The 21,366-nt window shown below is 40.1% G+C and overlaps 2 protein-coding genes across 3 annotated transcripts in view; both read left to right on the plus strand.

Moving 5' to 3' along the window:
• The first annotated feature begins 2,168 nt into the window (after nt 1-2,168).
• LOC118727941 (testis-specific gene 10 protein) overlaps nt 2,169-21,366 on the plus strand; it is a 92,141-nt gene continuing 72,943 nt past the window's right edge. The window contains exons 1-2 of one of the 2 annotated variants that reach the window (XM_036454002.2): nt 2,169-2,241; nt 20,416-20,481. The gene's annotated coding sequence lies outside the window, so the exon portion shown is untranslated. The remainder of the gene's footprint in view (nt 2,242-20,415; nt 20,482-21,366) is intronic. The other variant, XM_045587247.1, reaches the window with a different exon arrangement.
• LOC118727939 (testis-specific gene 10 protein) overlaps nt 2,186-21,366 on the plus strand; it is a 222,030-nt gene continuing 202,849 nt past the window's right edge. The window contains exons 1-2 of the mRNA XM_036454001.2: nt 2,186-2,241; nt 20,416-20,481. The gene's annotated coding sequence lies outside the window, so the exon portion shown is untranslated. The remainder of the gene's footprint in view (nt 2,242-20,415; nt 20,482-21,366) is intronic.

Consider the following 21,366-nt stretch of genomic DNA (forward strand, 5'->3'; position numbering starts at 1 on the left):
GCCTAATTTACAAAGTGTCCAATCATCCACTTTCAACCAATCAAAGTGTAATATGCTAATGATATGCTGAGGGTGCTCAACCACTTGATATGATGTGCACTGACCACCAGGGGGCAGATGCTTCAACCAATTAGGTTAGCTTACTGCTGGGGTCTAGCCCATTGGGACTAAGCAAGACAGGCCAGACACACTCTGGAGCCCTTTTGCGGTCCCTCCCCAGCTGGCTAACCTCCCGCTGTCCCTCCCAGCCCCGATCATGCATCGTTGGGGTCCCTCAGCTTGGCCTGCTCCCTCTTGCAATCTGGGACCCCTCGGGGGATGCCAGAAAGCCAGTTTCAGCCTATCCCACAGGCCAGGCCAAGGGACCCCCCTGGTGCACAAATTTGTGCACTAGGCCTCTTGTTCAGAAATAATAAAGAAATTCTGATATATGCTACATATCACATGGATGAACCTTGAAAACATTATGCAAAGTGAAAGAAGCTACATATTGCATAATTCTATATACATGTAATATTCAGAATAGGAAAATCTATAGAGACATAAAGGAGATTAGTGGTTGCCAGGATGTAGTAGGGGATGAATGGCCTTGATAAAAAAGATTCTAAAATTACATTGTGTAACTACAAAACTGGGTTACAGAACTCTGTGAATATACTACAAACCACTGAAATGTATACTTAAGTGGGAGAATGTTATGATATTGAATTATGTCTCAATAAAATTGCTTTCTAAAAAAGAAGACACTTAAGAACAAATGAAGTAAATGTCAACATTTTACAGAAGATTGAGGTAAAACAGGTTATTTTCCACTTAAACTGCATTCATACTCAGTGGCGATTACTTCTCATATCAAAATTTCCTGTGATGACATTAAGATGAAAATAAATAATGCTACTTTATAAGATGCTTTCTGAATATTAATAATCTCAAATAATTAATAATGAGACATAGAGAGATGAGAAGGGCATATTTCTTGAACAATCTACACAATATGTTTACCAAAATCTTAAGTTTATTCAACTCATGGATTAGAAGACTTAACATCACTAAAATGTCTACACTACTTAAGCAATCTTTAGATTCAGCTCAATCCCTATTAAAACACCAATGGCAGATCTAGAACAAATAATCCAAAAATTTATATGGAACCAAAAAACACATTGAATAGCCATAGCAATCGTAAGAACAAAGTTGAAGGGATTGCAAAATTTAACATCAGATTATACTGCAAAGTTTCTGTTATCAAAACACCTAGGCACAAGAACAGGTATATAGATCAATGGAACAAAATAGAGAAATCAGAAATCAACCCAAGACATTACAGTCAATTATTATTTGACAAAGGAGGCCAGAGCATATAATGAAGTAAAGACAGTCTCTTCAATCAATGGTATTGGGAAAATTGGACAGGTTCATGCAAAGAAATGAAAGACCACAAACTTACACCATACACAAGAATAAACACAAAATGGATAAGAGACTTAAAAGTAAGCTATGAAGCCATGAACCATAGGCAGTAAAACCTCAAACATCTCATGGATCAGTATTTTAATGGATACATCTCCAAGGGCAAGAAAAAAAATAAATGAATGGGAGTACATCAAACTAAAAAGCTTCTGCACAGCAAAGGAAACCTTCAACAAGATGAAAAGGAACCCATTGTGTGGGAGAAATATTCATTATTGACACATTGGCTAAGGGGTTAATTTCCAAAATATATAAAGATCATAGAACACAGCAACAGGAAGACAAACAATCCAATTAAAAAATGGGCAAAGGACAGGACGTATCGATGGCCAGAAGACATATGAAAAAGTGCTCAATGTCACTAATCATCAGAAAGGTGCAAATTAAAACTACAATGAGATATCAAAAAGCCGCAAGTGTTCCAGAGCTTTGGGAACACTGCACACATAGGCCTGCGCATGCGCGTTACATGCAAGTGCCCCCAGGGCTAGCCCCTGGTTACTAGGAGACCGGACGCTCCTGTGGAAACGCTAGGCGCTGGGGGGCATGCGCCTGCGCGGCGCGGATGGACCTAGAGGAGGCCTTCCCTAGGCACCTGCTAGGCCTGGCACGTGAACGTACGCGACGCCACGTGCGTGGCTGCGCGCGCAGGGCTCGTAGTCTCTGTGAGAGGGCGGGTCAAACCAGGTACGCGTGCGCACAGGGACTAGGGGCACGCGAGGCCACAGCGGAGCGAAGGCGCCAGGAAGATGGAGGACAAGCGCCCCTCAGGTACAGAGCGTGAGGGCGGAGTCGAAGGCGGCGCGGGGCGGTGCTAACCGCTCCGCCTCCTTCCCGCCAGGTTTCCTCTTCCACCACCTGCACCCCCGGCGGGGCGGGGCCGGGCCATTGCGGGTGGGAAGGGCGGGGAAAGGGGCGGAGGATGGGGATCGGGTGGGACTGGAGCCCCGGCGGGAGGCGGGGCCTGGCAGTCCAGGATGAGCTCCGAGGAGGCTGCGGGGCTGACAGGTCCAGGGAGGGACCCGGAGCTCCAGGTAGAAGCGGTGATGGCCGGGCCGGGGCCCAGCAGTGTCCGGGCCGGAAGGCTCTGAGGCGGCAGCTGCAGGAGGCAATGTTTGGGGTCGGGCGGGGTGACCCCGAGGCCGGCGTTCACCGCCCGAGGGGCGGCGGCGGGCGGAGCTGCGGCCCGGGAAGCCCGGGAGCCACCGTGGCTCCCGCTGCCCTGTCTCCGGAGCACAGGCTGAGCCAGTTCCTATGGTGACCGCTTCGCTGGCCGCCGCCCTGGCCTGGTTGTTGGGGGGACTGTTGGGTTTGGAGACGCTCTGGAGCTGAGCAATTGGAAGTCAGATCTGGGACTTCACCCTGGCTCATCCTGGTCCCAGCCTCCACTTCTAAGCTCTTTATAGACCGCGGAGGCCAAGGGCTGAGATGAGGTAGCTTTCCCCTGAAAATCTCATATAAGTTCGGTGCCCAGGAGAGGCAGGGTAAGCTGGCTTTTGTCTGAAAACTAGTGGAGGCAACCGAGTAACTGAGAGTCATGGACCTGATACCTAAATACGCTCAAGAATACTAAACAAACTATAAGCAACAACAAGAATAAATCTTAAAACAATTTCCAGTAAAGAAACAAAATGCAAAGGAATAGGAAATTTTCATTTATATAAAATGTCATAAACCAAACTAGAATGTGCATGTTGCTTATAGTTTGTTTAGTGTTCTAATGTAAGAATTTATCTACTCTTCTCTTTAAAAAAAAAATATTTTATTGATTTTTTACAGAGAAGAAGAGAGAGGGATCGAGAGTTAGAAACATCAATCAGCTGCCTCTTGCACACCCCCTACTGGGGATGTGCCCGAAACCAAGGCACATGTCCTTGACCGGAATCAAACCTGGGATCCTTCAGTCAGCAGGCCAACGCTCTATCCACTGAGCCAAACCAGTTTCGGCTATCTACTCTTCTCTTGAGTGAACACTCAAGATTTTACAGTTTTGGTGATGTGAAGAACACTATTGTGAAGTTGCTTATACATGTTCCCCATGATACCCTTTTCATTTATCCACGGTAATCTTTTGATTACTAGTTAGTAAGGCAATTCCATATCTTAGTTCTGCTATAAAATCACTTTATTTGTTATTAAATTCTTTTAGTTCAGAAAAGCCTTTTGAAAACAGCTATTTTAACCCCTTATGTTTCAAAGAGTTCTTGATAAGTGGTACCTCCCTTAAGGCCTTTTATTTATGAACTTTTAAAACACAAGTTATTTCTTTACAGTATAATTTGATTTGAAGAGAAGTGAGAACTTTGGATTTGAATGCAATGCCTAGGAGAGGTTATTTCATTTTCATAGCAAAAGTTAACTATTGTGCCTTTACTATTTTGTTTGAAGTGAATTCCCAAAACGTTTATTATAAACACAATTGTTTATAATATCTCAAAATTGTCATAAATTTTTGTGTGCTTTCTCTATATCTTTCTGTTAGTGAAGCTATTCCTACTTCAAAATGTCTGTATAAACATTTGGGGACAGTTTTTTTAAAAAACAAAACACCAAGTTGACCTTTAGCAAAATCAGAATCTCATATAAAATACTCCAGTATTTTTAATTCTATCAAAATATTCAGTAGAGCCGAAACCGGTTTGGCTCAATGGATAGAGCTTCGGCTTGGGGACTGAAGGGTCCCAGGTTCGATTCCGGTCAAGGGCATGTACCTTGGTTGAGGGCACATCCCTAGTAGGGGGTGTGCAAGAGGCAGCTGATGGATGACTCTCTCTCATCGATGTTTCTAACTATCTCTCTCCCTTCCTCTCTGTAAAAAATCAATAAAATATATTAAAAAAAAGAAAAAAAAATAATACAAAATATTCAGTAGAGATTTATTGAGCACATATTATATACCTGATATTTTGCTCAGCATTGATGATACTTTTTAGCACATGACCTTATCTCCTTTTTTACTGAAAAATTAAAATTCTACCAGGCAGGAACTTCTTAAAATTTCTACCTCTATCTTAATCTTTACCTGACCTTTTTTTTTGTTTGTTTGTTTTAGAGGAAAAAATTTCTACCCCTTATCTAACCTTTCACCTGAACCTCCTTTTCTTTTTCTTGTCTCAGAGGACAGTGCTGGTGGCTGTTTTTATATTGTTTCTTCTTTGCAGAGTGTCTAGGGAGGAGATGTGGCCACGGTTTCCAAGGCCAACTTCCAGGAGGCCTGTGGCATTATTGGGATTGTGCTGGGGGCACTGATCCATCGGTGCCTGGCCAGTTCTCTGGAAATTGGACCTGCAGGACTGAGGGACTGAGTGGCTGCCGCTGGGCTGGTGGGCTGCTGGGAAGGGTCAGTCAGCTGAGCAGCACTCTGCTGTGGGAGCACACTTACCACCAGGGGTAGCTTCTGCGTTGAGTATCTTTTCCCTAGTGGTAAGTGCACATCATAGTGACAGTCATTCACTCGCTTAGGCTTTTATATATATAGAAAATAGGCCTGAGACCCTGCATGTCTTAAAAGCTTCTCAGCAATCTTTATTTGGCTAGTACAGAGACTAGACCCATAAAAAGTTCCATGAAATGAGCAGTGAATTAATATTTACTCTTCATCTTATTTTAAAATAGGCCTCAGGCCCTAGCAGGTTTGGCTCAATGGAAAGAGTATTGGCCTGCTGACTGAAGGGTCCCAGGTTCAATTCCTGTAAAAAGCATAAGCCTTTCCAGGCTCTATCCACAGTAGAGGTCATGCAGGAAGCAGCTAATCAATGATTCTCTCTCATTATTGATATTTCTATCTCTTTCTCCCTCTCCCTTCCTCTCTAATATCTATCTATCTATCTATCTATCTATCCACACACACACACACACACACACACACACACACACACACACTTTAAATAGGCCTCAGCCCAAATTAATTCAGGGAAATCAAGTAAAGTCTAAACCTGCCTAATACTGAGTTCTTCATAATTCGATCCCTTCCTACATCTCCAAATTTATCTCCTCTAAGAGCTCCCCTGTTAAGGACAAACTATTCCAAATTACTTCACATATTCTTTATACATTCAGAATCATGTCATCTTTTATTCATAAGCTTTGCCCTTACCCCTTTCTCTATTTAATTAAAGATACTTCTAAGGTTCAGCTTGAATTCTATATTTTCTAGGAAGTTGTCTTTGTCTTCTCCATCAAATAGTAATCATTTCTTCAATGGTTCTTTGGTATCCCGACTACTGGCACAAAAGTCAGGGGGGTGGATCCCCGGCCTGTAAGGGCATCCCACCACCTGCCTAGAGGGCTGATTGTATCCCACACCCTTCCTCACCCCCTTGGGATGGGTGCCACATTCAGGGCTCGTGGCTGGTGAGTGCTGCTGCTGCTGAGGCATGAGTCTCTCGTGGTCAGGACTGACTGGGCACGAGCCTGCAGCAGGCGGTGCGGGACCAGGAGGAGCAGGAGTGGCAGGCAGGAGCACTGGCAGCGGTGGGTTGCCAGTCCCCACAGGCCATGTCAAAGGACCACACGCATGCATGAATTTGTGCACCGAGCCTCTAGTTGTGGGAAAAAATCTGCATTTTAACAAGATTCTCAAGTGACTCGTATATTCACTAAAAACTGAAAAATATGGCTATAGTGAGGAATCATTTGATTTTGTTATTCTAAGTGAAATATTTATAACATATTTTTCAACAGAAACTGTGTAAGGAATGGTAATTTGGATTTCAGCTAATGCCATAAAGGCCTAAATAATTCATAATTATAAATGCTATGTGGGAGCTAAAACTTAAGTTCCAAATGAGGCAGCAACTGCTGAAATGAAAACCAAAAAGCACACTTGTATTTTGCTTAGGAAAGGGAAAGAGGAAGGTTAATTTGTCACACTGCTAAGAGATTGGACAAGGTGTGACTCAAGGTCAGTGACTAGGGAATCCTGATCCTGTAAAACCTGGGGCAGAGGATAACAGCTGCATTGCTAGGAGAGACCTAGGACGCTTGTAGCAAATTCTCTCTTCCATAACATACAGGCAGCCTTGATTTAGAAAAAGAACTGATTATTTTCCTAAATTACGCAATCTCTAAGATACATTGTCAAGTAAAAACAAGCACAGTGCATAGTAATATGTATAATATGCTAAAGTGAAATATTTGGTTATTTTTCACATGAAAAAATGTACACACCAGAAAAAAATTCTAGAAATGGAATTATTGTTATGTTGCTAGATTTTATATAATTGTTTTTCATAAATTTTGTGTCAATTTACACTGCCACCAAGGACATATAACAATGCTACATTATATATCCAATTATTTTATCTTTGCCAAGGTGAGTTAAAAAATGGTATCCAATGTTGTTTTAATGTGTATCTCTCTAAATGGTGAGATTGAGTATCTTTAAATCTATTTAAAAGCCATGTATGTGAAATATCCATATTCTTTGTCACTTTTTCTATTCGGGTATTTCTTTTCCTTTCTTATTTATAGGAACTATTTATATATTAGAGAGAAGTCAGCCCTTTGTGATATGTGTAGCAGACTTTTTTGGGAAACACAGGCCTAGAGATAGACTACTTAATTTGCTGCTGACCCAATATTTTCTTAGTACAGTGATTACCAAGGGGATAGGTTGGGGTATGTCTGTTTTGAAAAGCGTGTTCATATTATAGCTTTATATTTGGAAAGCACACAGAAAAAGTTTTATAACATAAAGTGTTAAGAAGGTGAAGCTTGCTAAATACTCTTTGCTGGTGTGACAAGGTTAAAACCAATTGGAAATGTATCTAAGAATGTGGTTAAATTAAAAAAATTATTGACTGTTGTGAGAAATCACAAAGCTGTTTTAAAAAGTATGTCCTGGTATTATTTCTGTTTTTTCCACTAGGTTACCACCAAAGAACATGATTTTGGTCTAGGGGCTCCAGTTTCCAAAGCTGGAAAATACCACAATACTCTCCAGCTAGAACAACAAGTGAGAACTCAAGATAAATTCATCTCTACACTGAAATTACAGGTTACATTTAATTTACATATGTATTTATTTCCCTAAATTAATCTTGGCTGGGGCCTATTTTAAAATAAGAAGACGGAGAACATTAATTCAGTGCTGGCTTACGGTTTTTATTTTATGGGTCTAAAATCACTTCATTTTTATCTTAGCCATTTTGATGCACAGAGTCTGAGTCAGTGAGTGCAAACGGTGTGCCAGGTGCTTTATTATTTGGTGCTTTCAAGTACATCATCTTACTTCATCCCAACCTTGTGAAACCATGTCGTTACTTCTATTTTACAGACATGGAAGCTGAAGTTCCAAGAGGTTAAAGAATTACGATACTGGACTAATGAATGACAGAGCTAGGATTTCTCTGAATTCTTGAGTTAGTTAGGATTTGAATTCTGTTCTCTGAACTCCAAGTTCAGCATTGTTTCTCTTCTGGTGCCTAATCTGTGGGGTAGCTATTAATTAAGGTAATTGAAAGAAATTGCCTCTGGTAGGAAGAAGGAGTAGACTTACTTTTCTATAATCCTCTTACTAAGTACAGCTAAAAATCCTGAACATTATGTATAAAACAAGCATAGAACACTGAAAGGCGGGAAGAAGAAGGAAGACTGACTAGGGACCCCAACACACCAAGAATGACACGTGACACAAATTAAGTAGTCTATCTCTAGGCCTGTGTTTTCCAAAAACACAAGAATGACACAAATTTAGTGAGTTCCTAGATTTTCTTTTGGCCCCACATATTCCAGACAGAAAGCGCAGAAACAACTATGGGTGCAGACAAAGAACAGTCTCAGAAAAGCGGTCTGTCTCTAGCCAGAGGACTAGGAGAGGGACAGCCTAGTAAGGTAGACTCCTTTTAGACCACAACTGTCTGCTCTAAGCAACACAGTGGAAAACCTATAGCCCCATTCCTGCCCGCAAAGGCTGAGTAAAGAGCCTAGCCTGTTATCCTTGCCCGGCTGTAACAAGGAGCCCCAGCTGCGCCTCATACCGCCCTCTTCCCCACCCCCCCCAACTTCTCCACCCCCACAGGTGGTGGCAAAGAAGAAGGCTGGTGCTGGGAACCACAAGGCAGTAAGGGAAGTTCCCAAGCCCATTGTGTGTGTGAAACACATGGGCAGCCTCAAGCACCAGCCCCACCCCCACGGGTGGTGTGAGTGCCCCCTCTCCTCCCTGCTGCATGGTGCCCCAGGAGAATGTGCAGTTAGGGCATCACCGGGACCCAGCAGGAGCAAGCCCACCGCCCACAGGGGCAGTGGTGGACACATGAGAGCAGTAACGGGGCAGCTCTGCTCTTCCTGCTGCTGTGGTTTCAGCAGAGGCCTAGTGAGGAGCCTGAACGTCCATCCTGCCTAGCAGGAACAAGGAGCCTCACCTTCTCCAGGAAAAACTGGACCAACCCCCCACCCCCCCACCCCCAGCAGGAACAAAGCAGTGTCCCCCTTTTCTAGCTGGAGCAGTGTCACAGGAAACCCACTAGAACACAGGATCCAGAGTCTTAGAATGCCAGGTTTCAATTGAAAGAAAAAAAACCAAAACACTCCTTATCCTAAGAATCAGGAAGATTCTCAATTTCAATGAGAAAAGACAAGATATGCCAGGACCAATATGAGTTAGATATTACATTGATCTGACAAGCATTTTTAATCAGGTAAGAATTTTATGAGTGCTTTAGCAAGCAATTTTGGATATTTCTATGGCACACAAAGGAAAATAGAGGTAAAGGAGAACCAAATGGAAATTACCAAGTTGTTCTTCAGTAAGTGAATGGATAAGCAAACTGCGGTGCATCCATAGAATGGAATTATAAAAAGAGATGAGTTGTTAAGCCACAATAAAACACAAAGGAACATTAAAAGGAGAGAAAAGCCTATCTGAAAAGGTTACATATTCTGATTCCAACTATATGACTTTCTAGAAAAGACAAAACAGAGAGATATTATAGAAAGAACACCCACTGCTAGTGACTTGGGGGGAGGGAGAGATGAGTGGAACACAGGTGATTTTTATGACAGTGAAACTATTCTGTATGATAAAATAATGATGGATATATGTCAGTATTATTTGTCAGAACCCAAATAATGAACCCTAACATAAGCTATGGACTTAAGTTAGTGATAATGTATTGATTTTGGCTTATCAATTATAACAAGATGTAAATAAGAGGGGAGAATGGGTGTGCATCTTTGAGGTGGGGAAACAAAAGGTATGTGGGAAATCTGTAATTCCCTATCACATTTTCTATAAACCTAAAACTGCACTAAATTTGTGAGTACAAGTCTTCTACCTCCTTGGTTAAGTTTATTCCTAGGTATCTTACTTTTTTGTTGCAGTAATAAATATGTGTGTGTTTGTTTTTTAATTATTCTTTCTGATAGTTAATTATTGGTGTGTAAAATGCTCCCAATTTCTGAATTTTAATTTTGTATCCAGCTACTTTGGGAAATTATTTATTTTATCTAGTTTTTTGGTGGAGCTGTTTCTATGTACATCTAATGTGCAAATAATGGAAGTTTTACTTCCCCTCCTTTCCAATTTGGATGCCCTTTATTTCTTTTTCTTGTCTAATTGCTATGGCTAAGACTTCCAGTTATATGTTGAATAATGTGGTGAAAATTGAAATCACTGCCTTGTGGTACACTTTTAGTTTTTGCCCATTGAGTGTGATATTGGCTGTAGGTTTGTCATATATAGACTTTATTATATTGAGGTATGCTTCCTCTATTCCTATTTTGCTGAGAGTTTTTATCATAAACATGTGGCCCAGTGCACGGATTCATGCACATTGAAAGGAAATTAATTAGAAGAAATATTTTAATATTGTTATTTGCCCTTTCTCTATAATACAAGTGTCAGAAGTGAAAGAAAATTAGTAAAATATATATGAAAATAATATATAAATTGATTAATAATTAAACAATAACAACATGATATAACAACACAAAGACATGATATAGAAACAATAAAACATGATATAAAAATAACATTGATAAAACCCATGACTGATAAAAAAAAAGACTGATAAATTGATTAAATTTATCCTAATATCTCCCTGTATACCACATTAAGAGTAAAAACACTTCCAGAGTGCTTGACTAATTTCCCTTGTGATGAACTTTTACAACTTTAATTTTAACGTCACAGTTCTTTGAACTCAAGAAAAAGCAACATATAACTGACCATGTCCAAAAATGGGTTCAGGTAGGAATATTTCTACTCTGTCTAGATTGGCGCCAGTGAGAACTGTATATGTACCACAAATGAGTAATCAACTTAGCCTTTCATAGATATAGAATAAAAACTTGCTTAAGTAGACATGCTTTCTGATTTAGCTTAACTTTTTCCAGCCAGTGAAGCATCCCAACTTCTCTTTCAGGTATCAGGTAATTGTCAGAAACACAGCAATAAATATCAACATGAAGCAGATTATTATTGTAGATCATGCAGGGAAAACATATTTAACTGCAGCAGTGTTTGACTGTATTCTGCACAGTGAAAAAACTTGACATCATTTTCAGAGTCCACCATTTCTTACTTCTTTTCAGTCAGGTCACATTTCTAAGCTTTCTAAATCTCCATTTTCTGGCTAATGAAAAGAAAATAGGATTCCATTGAGTTTCCTATCTACCTACTTCAGGACTTCTGTGAGGAACAAATGAAATGAGGCAGGGAAAATGCTTCACAGACATTTGGTTGTAGTGTAAAATGTTCCCACCTGGCTATGAAGCAAGTCATATTCCTGGGCTGCAGAAACTCCAAGGAGGCTAGTTGCTAGGGACAGGAAGCTGGGCTTTGCTACATGATATCTACCCAGATAGACACTGAGAATATTAGCCTTTTATATATATTCTAGAGGCCTGGTGCATGAAAATTCATGCACTGGAGGGGTGTCCCTCAGCCTGGCCTGCCTCCTCTCACAGTCTGGGAGCCTTCAGGGGCGGGAGGCGTCCCAGTGATCAGGGGAAGGGATGCCCCATCACACCTCTGCTGCTACCACTGATGGGAGCATAAGCCTCAGCTGGCACTGGTTACTTGAGCCTTGGGAGGCTCTGGGCAGCTGGGGAGCCACCATCTGAGGCTTGTTTACACCTTGGGTGGGCCCTGGGCAGCTGGGCAGCCAACATCTGAGGCTTGCCTGTGCCTTGGGCTGGCCCTAGGTGGCTGGGGGACTGAGGGAACTGGGGGACTCCAAAGGCAGGCACTTAAGTGAGACTGAGGGGACTGGGCACTGCCATCTTGTGGCTGTGGGCACTGCCATCTTTGAGGGTGTGTCAGTCAATTACAATAGTCCCTCCTTATTGGCTGTGGGTGCCACTATTTTTGAGTGCAGAGCAGTCACTTAGCATATTCCCTCCTTATTGGCTATGGCTGCCACCATCTTTGCGATGGTGTGAGGGTCAATTAGCATATTCCTTCTTTATTAGATAGGATAGACTGGTGCTGGATTTCATCAATGTTTTTTCTGCATCTATTAATGTGATCATGTGATTTTTATTTTTCATTTTTTTTTACATGATGTATTACATTTATTGATTTGCAAATATTGTATCTGTCTGCATCCCTGTAATAAATCTTACTCGACTATGGTGTAGGATCTTTTTAATGTATTGTTGGATCCAGTTTGTTAATATTTTATTAAGGATTTTAACATCAATGTTCATTGGTGATATTGTTCTATAATTTTCTTTCATAGTAGTATCTTTATCTGGTTTTGGAATTAGGATAATTCTGGTCTCATTAAAAGATTGGAATACTTCCTTACTCTTGAATTTCTTGGAACAGTATCAGGATAGGTATTCTTCTCTGAATGTCTGGTAAAATTCCCTTGTGAAGCCATTTGCTCTAGGACTTTTGCTTGCTGGGAGTTTTTTGTTTGTTTTTTATTACTGCTTCAATTTCATTAGTTGTAATTAGTTTATTCAGGTTTTCTTATTCTTCCTAGTTTATTCTTGGAAGGTTGTGTGTTTTTAGGACTTTATCTATTTCATCCACATTGTCCAATTTGTTGGCATAATACCGTACTTTCTTACAATCTTTTGTATTTCTTTGGTGTCAGTTATTACTTCTTTCATTTTTGATTTTTTAAATTTATTTGTGTCCTCTCTCTTTTTCTTGATGAGTCTAGTTAAAGGTTTGTCAATCTTCTTTATTGTTTCAAAGAATCAGCTTTTAATTTTATTGATCTTTTGCATTTTTTTTTAGTCTATTCTGTCATTTATTTCTGCTCTAATCTTCATTATTCCCTTCCTTATATTCTAGGCTTTGTTTTGTGTTTTTTCCTAGTTCTTTTAGGTATAGGGTTAGTTTGTTTATTGAAGAATTTTCCTGCTTCCTCAGGTTAGATTCTAATGCTATAAACTTCACCTCCAGGACTGCTTTTGCTGTGCCCCAGAGATTTGGGGTTGATATGTGTTTATTTTCATTTGTTTCCATATAATTATTTATTCCTATTTCTCATTGTTTAATAACATGCTATTTAGAATCCATGTATTTGAATGTTTTTCAGTGTGTTTTTTTGTATTACAATTGAATTCTAGTTTCATGTCTTTGTGATCCAAGAAAATGCATAATATGATTTCAATCTTCTTTAACTTGTTAAGACTTATTTTGTGTCCCAACATGTTGTCTATCTTTGAGAATGTTCCATGTGCTCTTGAGAAGATTGTATTTTCTGCTGCTCTGGGATGAATATCAATTCAATTCATTTGATCTAGCTATCATTTAAGGTTGCTATTGCCTTGTTGATTTTTTTGTCTGGAAGATCTATCCATTGATAGTGGGGTTTTAAAATTTCCTCCTATGACAGTATTGCTATCAATCCCTCCCTTAATGTCTACCAAGATTTGCTTTATATATTTAGGTGCTTCTATGTTGGGATGCATATATGTTTACAAGGGTTATATTCTCTTGTTAGATCGATCCCTTCATATTATGTAATGACCTTGTTTGTCTTTTTTAAAAATATATATATATTTTTATTGATTTTTACACAGTAGAAGGGAGAGGGATAGAGAGTTAGAAACATGAATGAGAGAGAAACATCAGTCAGCTGTACACCCCCCACTGGGGATGTGCCTGCAACCAAGGTACATGCCCTTGACTGAAATCGAACCTGGGACCCTTGAGTCCGCAGACCAATGCTCTATCCACTGAGCCAAACTGGTCAGGGCTGTCTTTTTTTTTTTTTTTTTAATGACCTTTGTTTAGAAGTCTAGTTTGTCAGATATAAGTATTTTTTATTTCATTTTTTTATTAAGGTATTATATGTGTACATATCTTACCAATCCCCCCACCCCCACTCCCATACATACAGATAAAAGTACTATTACTCCAGTTTTGTGGTGGTGTTTTTTCTATTGGCATGAAATATTTTTTCCATCCCTTCACTTTCGGTCTATGTTACTTTTATTCTAAAGTGGGTCTTTTGTAGACAGCATATATGTTTTCTTAGTAAAAGATATGCTGTATCTTTTTATTGGAGTGTTTAATCCTTTTATATTTGAGTTTATTATTGGCTAGAGGCCTGGTGCACAGGATTCATCCACCAGTGGGGGGTGTGGCCTGCGGGGATCTGCCTGCTGTGGGAGCACAGCTCATCCTGGTCAGCTGAGCGGCTGTGGACCCGCCCTCTGAGAGGCTGCTCCTAGGTCTGGCATCTTCCATGGAACCAGAACACTTGCCTCTCCAGGGGACCCGGTCAGGACTGGGCTCAGGGACAATAGCACTGAGAGGAGATGGAGTAGGCCTCAGTCCCACGGCTGCCACAAGCTGCCTCCCAGCCCCTGGGGTCAGCTCTGCGAGTCTGGTGTCAGCACTGCACAGCCTGTGGGCATCATGAGGAGGTAGCAGGGAGCAAGGAGGAGGAGCCTGGGGTGAGAAGGTGATGATTGCAGCCTGGATTCCTGCCTGTTGGCCAGGGGTTTGCAGCAGGAGCAGCCACTCATCCTTGTCAGCTGAGCTGTGCTCCCACTGTGGTAGCACACTGATCAGCAGGGGTCAGCTCCTGCATTGAGCATTTGCCCTCTGCTGGCAGCATGCATCATAGTGACTAGTCGACGTCGTTCTGGTTGTTCCACCGTTCAGTTGCTGGGTTTTTATTATATAGGATAGCTACTTATTTATTGCCATTTTATTCTTTATACCTATGTTTCCCCTCTTAATTTTTTTCCTTTCTTTTTCTTAAAGTAGGCCTTTTACATTTCTTATAATACTAATTTGGTGGTAATGAACTTTTTTATTTTATTTTGCCTGGGAAGATCTTTATACTGACTTCAATTTTAAGTGATAGCCTTGCTGGGTACAGTAGTCTTCTTTGTTGGTCCTTGTTTTTTATCACTTTGAACATTTGATGCCAGTCTCTTTTGTTCTGAAGTGTTTCTGTTGAGAAATCAAGTGATAGCCTTATGGGAGCCCCTTTGTAGGTCTTTCTGATTTTTAAGATTATCTCTTTGTCTTTAATATTTGGCATTTTAATTATGATGTGTCTTGGTGTGGGGATCTTTGGGTTCACCTTGATTGGTATTTTCTGTGCTTCCTGAACTTATGTGACTTTTCCCTTCACAGGTTATGGAAGTTTTCAGCTGTTATTACATCAAATAAGTTCTCTATCCCTTGTTTACCCTCTTATCTTTCTAAGACCCTCATTATGTGGATATTGTTATGCTTGATGTTATCAGAGAGGTCACTTAGACTTTCTTATTTTAAAAAAAAATTCTCTTTTCTTTTGATGCTCTGCTTGGGTGCTTACTGTTATCTTATTTTCTAAATCATAGATTTCATCCTCTGCTTAACCTAACCTGCTGTTTATTCCTTCTAGTGTATTCTTTATTTCAGATAATTGTATTCTTCATTTCTCACTGGTTCTTTTTTAAGGATTTCTTTATCCTTTTTAATGCTTAGGTTTCTTTAAGTTCTCACTGAGATCATCCATTCTCCCCCTAAGGTCTTTGTGCATCCTTGTAACCATTGTTTTAAACTCTGCATCTAATGTTTTGGTTGCTTCTTTTAATTTAATTCTTCTCTGGTGATTTCTCTTGTTCTTTCATTTGGAACATATTTCTTTGTCTCTCCATTTTGTTTCTGTGTATTAGGTTGATTTGTTATGGCTCCCAAATTTGTTATGATGGCTTTATGATGAAGGTGTTTTGTCAGGCTCAGTGGCACAATCTTTTAAGTCACCTGAGCTCTATGTTTCTTGTGGGTTATGTGTATCCACCTATTGTAATTGAGTCTTGAATATTTTTGGGCCCTACATGAGTGGAGTTAATTCTTCAGGCTGCCTGACTGTAAGGGGAAACCTCAATCATCCTGTGTGAGACATTGTGCAGAAGTGTCCCTCTCAAAATAGAGTTGTTCCCTGTAGGTTCTGGTACCTGCCCGAATCCCCTTTTGTGTATGCCACCTGTATGGCTAGTTGGGACTTGCTCTGGTGTGGTCTGATGCTCATTACTGGTTGTGTTGGTCCTGGGTCCTCAGGCGAGGTTCACTTACAGGTACAAGTCAGACATGGTATATAACTGGCCTTGGTCTACCTGTCTGGAGTTACCACCCAGTTAACAGTTTGTGGTTGTGTCTACTGGGCCTGGGTGTGTATTGGAGGGGCCAATCTGAATATAAGGTTTGGTGTCCTTTAGTTTAGAGTTGGGGGCAGATCCGTAAAAGGCCTGAGGCTTCCTGAGTCTGGCTTCGCCTGTCAGTTACTCCAACTACTCCTGAGGTTGCCTTGTCTTCCTCCTGCCAAAGAAAGACTGTAGTGTGGGCTCAGACTGGCCACAAACTAGAGGCTCTTCCACAGATTGCAAGCCTGGTATGGTGGTGGGAGGACAGGACCAGTGGGTCCCCTACTTGGAGGTCATGAGGTCAGGCAACTAATGAGAGAAAGTGACCCTTCCTCCAGAGCCAAACCACTCAGTCCATACCAGAGTCTCTAACTCCAGTTCCCCCCAAAGGGGCATGCCACAAGTTCAGGTTGGATGCAGCCAACCCGCCCGCCCATCCACACGAGCAAACTGGACTCAGGGGGACAGATCAAAAGTCTCCCATTGGGGGTGATGCCAGCAGAGTCCACAGGAGGGATCTAAGCACATCATCCTGGTCCCAGATAACAGCCTCCAACTTCCTCAAACCTAGAATGTTCCAGCTCTGAACCATTCTCCCTTCCCTCATCAGAACTGAGACTAGCTGGGCGGGGTATCTAGGACTTGGCAGGGATGATCCAAACAGTCACCTTTTGGGGGTGGTGCCCACAAACCTGTAGGAGGGGGCAGGTACTTTTTCACCTTCTCAGGGTAGTGCAAGCTGAGCTAGTAAAGAGAGGGGAGTGGCCCCTGCCCTGGCAATGTGGTGTGTACCACAGCACCCAGCTGTCCTGTTGCTGTACAAAAACTTCCCCAGGAAGCATACTCTGAAGTTTCCAGCTCTGAATGGCACTCCCGTTTTCCCATGTAGGTAACTCAGCAGGACCGGACCCACCCAGTGATTCAGCATCCGGGGGGAAGGGCACCAGCTTTGCACTCCAGATGGGGAGACCTGCCCTCTTTCCAAAGCTGTACATTTTAGTCACTGTCTGGGTCTCCGCTGAGAACCCCCTAGAAAAAGAGGACCCTAAAGTCGGTGCTGGCTGCTGACACCTCCAGATGGCCTGAGTTTGGCAAAGTGCCGCAGCTAGCTCTTGGGGCCAGACAGTGCACTCCCCAGGCTAGTGCTGTAATAACAGAGGTTCTCATTCCTGGGAAGGTGGCATCTGGTCTCCCAGGCAGACTGAAGCCCCACTGGTTTTCACCACCAGATGCTATGCGTGCTCCTCTTCCCATCTTGGTTGCTCTGGGTTTGGGATCCCTGTGTGTGTGTTTGAGCGGGGGTAGGGAGTGGGGGGGGCGCATGCACAAGTTTTGCAACACAATATCCTCTGGCTTCTTACCCATCACACATGGGTATGGATGCTAGCCCTTTCCTTGCCTCTGCCCTTCTTACCAGTCTCTATGTGGCTTATTCTGTAAATCCTTGGTTATAATATTTCATTTGGTTATTCAAGTTTATTGCTCTACAAGTTAGCTGTAAATCTGGTTTGTGGCTGGGAGCAGGTGAATGTAGCTTCCACTTATTCTGCAGCCATCTTGGAATCCACTTTTAGTCATTTTTTAAAGGTCAACTTTTTAAAGAGTAACTTCTTCCATTATTTATTCCATAAAAATGTTTTGAATATTTATTATTGTGTTATCTATTACTATGTATCAAATATTCCCTAAACTTTAATAGCTTTAAATGACAAACATTTATATCTCGCAATTTCAGTTGCCACTTAGCTGAGTGGTTCTGGTTCATGGTTTCTTGGGAATTATCATCCAGATGACAGGACACAGTCATTGCTTGACTGTCCTGGAAGATTTGCTTTTACGATGCCTTACTCAGCTGGCCATTGGCTTGTGGCAGAAGCCTCAGTTGCTCACCAGGTGGACTCTCCCTCTGGCTGTTTGATATAGTCGTCACAGCGGCTGGCTTGTCTCCAAGCCTGTGATCCCAGAGAGACAGCAAGGAGGAATGGGTAATGCCTGTGCACCACACTCCCACCACATCCTGTTCGTTAGACGAGTGTCTCTGGGTGTAGCCCACACTTAAGGGGAGGGCAGGTAAGCTCCATTTTTTGAAGGAAGGAGTATTAGAGTTCATGGACGTTTGAAAACCATTACAACTATATGCCTCCTTTTATCTTCTCATTTTGAGGTGTTTGCCATTTATGTCTTAAAACAGTGTTTTCCAGATAAGTAAAAACACAATTTTTTGAAATATGGAAAAGCAGAATTGCAATTTCACCATTACTAGTTTATTTTGATACAATTTACATATATATATTTTAATATATTTTATTGATTTTTCACAAAGAAGAAGAGAGAGGGATAGAAAATTAGAAACATCGATGAGAGAGAATCATTGATCAGCTGCCTCTTGCACACCCCCTACTGGGGATGTGCCGGCAACCAAGGTGCATGCCCTTGACCGGAATTAAATCCGGGACCTTTCAATCCGCAAGCCGACGCTCTATCCACTGAGCCCAACCGGTCCCGGCACAATTTATATTTTTAATTAACTTAGGAGCCATTATTAGATACACACACACACACAAATATGCACAAGTCTCTTTGTCTTCTGCTTGCTTTATTTTTCTCTGTAGCACTTTCCTACTACTTTGTCCCTCCCTCTGCTCCAGCCACACTAGCCTCCTTATTATTCCTTGGAATTTAGTAGGTGTCTCTTATCTTTAGGACCTTTGCTGGAGGCTATATCTGGAGTTTTTTTGTTTTTTTTTTTTTCCCCCAGATTTTTATGTCTTTGCTCAAAGGACTCCTTTTCATGAGGACTTCCACAATCACCCTATGTAAAATTCCAACCTGTTCCTTCATAAACACCCCAGGAGCCTTAACTCTGCTCTTTCTATTGTACTATATAATTTATTTGTTACGTTTATTTTCTACCCAGCTAGAATATAACTTACCCAAAGGCAGGGATCTTGATTTATTTTGTCCACTTTTTTATATGTCAAGTGAAAAGAACAGATGTGAGTGCTCAATATATATTTTTTGAAGAACGCACTCACTATCTGACATATATTTTACCTAATATCTTTTGTTTTTCTCTTTTTAAGTAGAATGTCAGCTTCATGAGGACAGAAATTTCTGTCTATTTCATTCACCACTAGATCTAGCATATAGCAAAATGTCAAGCACATGGTCCTCATTAAACATTTGTCAAGTAAATGTTTTCATTTTGTTTTTCAAAGCAGAATCAGCATTATGTGTTTTATATGTAAAGTAATACGTATCTATTAAAATTTTTTATCTATATAAAATGACATTGACTGTAATCATACATTGTAATAACTAGATAAAATCCATCTTCCTTATATGTTATTAGTTTTCTTCCATCTGAATATGGGATATTTGTATATAAATTTATTTTTTACAAGCGTGTGTCATACTAAGTAAAACTTTTGGCCTTGTGGAGTTTTAATACTAATTTAGTATGGATATCAGTACACACAACTCAAATTATATCCTTTTTTTTAGTGTCTTCATAATAGTATAATTAAAGCACTGAAAATTATCTACACAAATAACTATACATAAGCTTACCCAAATTGTATATGATATGTCTCATACCACAACAACCCTTAATATTTCATAAAAATATGACTTCCAGAAACACCTTAGAAAAGTACTTTAGTCAAAAGAACAAATGAGGTACACTAATCCTAGAATATATTTAAAAACAGTACATTTAAAAAAGTTAAATAAAATATGGTACATTTAGAAATACACTTTAAAAATAGTACATTTTAGTTTAGAATAATGAGAGGTTTATAAATTGAGAAATAAATTTATTAAACTAGCTTACCATCTTTCAGCAGAGAGCTTTACAACTTTGCATAAAAACATAGTCACTGGCCTCTAGAAACATACAATTTAGTTATATACTAAACTATAACTATGGGGAACTATACCACGAGACTGGATATGTTTGATGTCATAAATCTACAGAAAGTTTTTGTGGGTTTGATTTAACTAAGCTATTAAGAATTCAAAGGAAAAGATAATCATTTATGAACATGGGTGATCTGGGAAAACTTTTGAAATCCTAGTCATTCTTTTATTTCTTCCATTTTATTATCTTCAGGATTAGTATTAACATTTTTTCTAGTTTGTGGGGAGTAATTTAAAAAATATTATCAATATTTTATACAAGACATTAGCTAATTCAAAGAAACTACTATACATATTCCTAGGTTCTTCTACCATCAAAAGTAGGTAAACAAAGCGGTAGAATATTGTTTCTTTTGTAAATTATTCACTGTCTGCATATTTTTATTTTTGAGTGGCTTGCTTTTTATATTCTCTTTTTCGAGTTAAATCAGTTTACATATTTAAAATCCAAATAACTTTTTTTTCTGGCTTGATTTTCAGATTGAACTCGTTTGCCAGCAAAATAATATAATAGTATTGGAAGATATAAGAAAAAGACTCAGATCTGTAAGTGCCTTTTATATGTTAGATAATTTTTATTTTTGTTAATATAGTAAAACTACAAAAAACTGTACATATGTCATGATTTTACGAACAGTCAAAAATGTTTGTGTTCTACAGTCAACCCTCTGCTTGGTGCACAGGGTACTCCCATGTGTAAAAGCAATGCTCTTCTTGCTCCATTTCATCATTACTCCTTGCTCTCCTAGAGAACTTATGGTTAGTTTTATTAATGCCCTTTGCTGTTAACTGATTTAAAATAACTGTGAGTAATTTAATTCTCAATATGTAAGATGCATTTGTCTACACATTTACTTTTCTTTTTCCTAGTAAGAAATATCTGTTATGTCAAATTTTGTTGTTTAATTCTAGGATATATATATATATATATATATATATATATATATATATATATATATATTTTTTTTTTTTTTTTTTAATTTTTATTGTTTAAAGAATTACATGTTTTTCCTTTTTCCCCCCACTTACTTTCCGCCAGCCTCCCCTACCCCTTGTCGCATGCCCTCAACCCATCTCCCTCCTCCCCCCGGGCAGTGTCTTGTGTCCATTGGTGTGCTTATATGCATGATATAAGTCCTTTGGTTGATCTATTTCCCTCCCTCCCCAACACTCCACAGCCTTCCCGCTGTAATTTGACAGTCTGTTCAGTGCTTTATTGCCTCTGTATCTATCTTTTTATTCATCAGGCTATAATGCTCTTTATTGTCCATAAATGAATGAGATCATGTGGTATTTTTCTTTCATTGCCTGATTTATTTCACTTAACATAATGCTCTCCAGGTCCATCCATGCTGCTGCAAATGGTAAGAATTTCTTCTTTTTTATAGCAGCATAGTATTCCATTGTAGATGTACCATAGTTTTCTAATCC

Source organism: Pipistrellus kuhlii, unplaced genomic scaffold (assembly GCF_014108245.1).
Source record: "Pipistrellus kuhlii isolate mPipKuh1 unplaced genomic scaffold, mPipKuh1.p scaffold_m20_p_27, whole genome shotgun sequence".
Lineage (NCBI taxonomy): Eukaryota > Metazoa > Chordata > Mammalia > Chiroptera > Vespertilionidae > Pipistrellus > Pipistrellus kuhlii.